The sequence below is a fragment of the Onychostoma macrolepis genome, chromosome 21 (genome assembly GCF_012432095.1).
Source record: "Onychostoma macrolepis isolate SWU-2019 chromosome 21, ASM1243209v1, whole genome shotgun sequence".
NCBI classification, from domain to species: Eukaryota; Metazoa; Chordata; class Actinopteri; order Cypriniformes; family Cyprinidae; genus Onychostoma; species Onychostoma macrolepis.
In genome coordinates this window covers 21,334,347-21,337,332 of record NC_081175.1, presented here as the reverse complement: position 1 = coordinate 21,337,332, position 2,986 = coordinate 21,334,347, and positions in this window count along the sequence as shown.

Sequence of the window (2,986 nt, the reverse complement as noted above, 5' to 3'; positions counted from 1 at the left end):
GGTTGGGATCTACACGACTTTCGGTGGCAGATGGAAGCATCTCAGACTGACACTCAGCGGTGAGGTTACACCTGGAGGAGAGCGACTGGCCACAACCGCACCTGTGGCCATCAGGAACGGCCGCTGTCATGCCAGCCGCGCTGGCACCGGGGCCCGCTAGGGCCATGCCAACCTGGAGCGGGTATGTGCCAGAGCACATGGCAAACAAATCAACACTGAAATGATGTTTGAAATACATTAACAGCTGTGATAGGGGATATAACACACACACTGAGAGCTGAGGTGTAAGACCATTCAGACAGGGTACACATTACTGATATTTGCTCTTTGAGCACATGTGTGCAATTATGATTAAAGTGGAAAACGTGTATCACAATGGATTATGGGTACTGGTCACTGTGACTCACAGCTGTTCGATGATCAGTCACATCATGCCAAAGAGGCTCTTGAATCATTAAAATCACGATATCTATTAACTGAATACAAAACACTGCAGCTATTATTTTTAGTGTTTTGAAAAACTGAAAGAGTGAAAATTCCTCACATTTTGCTTCATGTTAGAGTTTTACTGAATTATTTGCAGCACTATATTCCCTTTAAAAGCAAAACAAGTTAAACTCTATGGTAATGCTATATTTATGCTGTGGATTAACGCATAATGCTTTGTAAAATAAAAGCACTTAAATTTGAGGTCTATGGATGGAAAGGCACTGCATAGGAATAAATGTTAAAATACGCACAGTGTAATGCTATTTTCTTAAGATTATCATGTTATTAATAAAAAATATTGAACAATTATTTATTAATAATAATATATAAATATTTATAATATATACTCAAATATTACATATACATTTTTAATATAGTAAAAAATTTAAATAAATTTTAATAATAATTTAACATATACATAACATCTATATTAATATGCAGTCGTGTAAGCATGATTTTTGCTTCAGAATTTTTAATTTCTCCATTAAAAAAAGAAAAAAAGGAATGAATATCATTATTTAGTAAAAATAAAATAAAAAAAAACATTAACTGTATGTATGGAAGCCCATTGTCATCATGGAATAAAAAATAATAATTGATCACACTTCTGACTTTTTCGCAATTCCAACTTTTTTCTTTGAAAATTCTGAGTTTTCATACCGCAATTCAATTTATTTTCCATCACGGAATATAAAAGGTAGCTGCGACTTCTTATCTCATAATTTGGACTTTGTTCATGCTTTAAGTTTATATCTTACAATTCTGACTTTTCCTCTCAGTTTTGAGAATTTATATCTCACAATTCTGCTTTTATATCTCGCAATTCAGACTTGCAAGAAAAACGTCAGAAATTTAAGATAAAACCCAGGCATTTGTGTTAACATGACTAGAGCATTAAAACGGTTTAGTAACTTGGTAAGCCTGTAAATATTTAATATACCTGCCTGTTTTATGACTTTCATTGTACATGAAATACTGTGAACACGATTTGTGATTTTTTTCATAGAACAGCAAAGAAATATGTTCTTGCCACATGCATTTTGCAGACAACAGAGCTATCTTTCCATTATTACATTGTTTTTTCTGAACTTTGCCCTTTAGTCCTTATCTACACGCACAAAAAAAATGAGTTTTCCATTGCTTTTATTTCCTGTGTGATTTGGAGTGGCTGATCTGTGTTTAGATGGCTGTATCTACACAGAGGACATGCTGCTGACAATCGAGTATATCCACCAGCTGACTAAACGGACAAAGTGTACCGGATACTCACAAAGGCGCCCCTCTCAGAACAAAGGAGCACATTAATGTAGACAGGAATTGCCATTTGATTTCTTTCAGGTCTCTTTCTCCTCTCGTGGTCGGTCAGATAGGTCCCTGAATAAAAACAGACAAAGGCAGCTTTTCCTCTATTTTGAAAAGGAAGGGACTGGAGAGAAAGGTTACAGGCAATGATAACATGTTTAATAAGACAAGGCCACAGCGGCAAGCTCTGTTATCTCACAAAAGACAGCAGAGAGAGGCAGAGGGAGAGAGCGAGTGAGCGCGGAGCCGTATGGTGTGCGTTAACCCCTCCCCACCCCTGCTCCGGTGGCCCAGCCCGTGGTCCACTCCAGAGCCCGGTCAGTCAGAAGCCATTACACCCACTATTAACTCCTGCTCAGCATCATTAAGCATGCAAATTGAAGGGGGACGACGGCTCGGAAAACTTTTTACTGCCCCCCTTCCCCCTCCCCATCTCTCCGTCGTCTGGCGCTCCGCAGAGCCGCGGATCTTGCCCTGATCACTGTCAGTCCAATGTTATCCTTAATTTAACTCCGTTCCCTCTCTCCTTCTGCTCCACCCTGCTCTTCTATGAGATCTGACCTTCTGCGATAAACACGAATCAAAGCGTCGAATGCAGAAAAAGTGAAGCATCAGAACATTACAGCCTTTTGAGAACGAATATATTGATTGCTTACACACTCAGTCTCTTTTTTTGGGTTGGCATTCACATTAAAGAATCTAAGCTTGTCTGGTGCAAAAGGGACTCGTAAATTTACCCTTTGAAAAGGTTCTGCTTGTGTGCGCCTATACAGAAGACTGGTGAATTATGAAATATTTTTATGACAGTTTTCTAACAGTTTAAATCTGTGTATGTATGTATTGTTATTTTTATATTGGTACATTAAAAAAATGATGTATTTTATTTTTTAAATTATATATTCTTCATTGAGTTCATGTAATAAAATGGTTAGGACAATATATTCGGACTATTTTAAACTTGATTTTTATTACATATATTAGCTATTTTATTATAGCTGTTACAGTAAACACGCACACACACATAAATATATATATATATATATATATAAAATATTTATGCATTCTCTTGTCTGCAAGAAATTATGACAAATCTTGTTTTCCATCCATTCATAAAAACCTTGAAAAATATCAAATATTTATCTGTCCATTAGTTTTTAACATAATTCATCTCTATATAGCTGCGTCTGTTGGGATG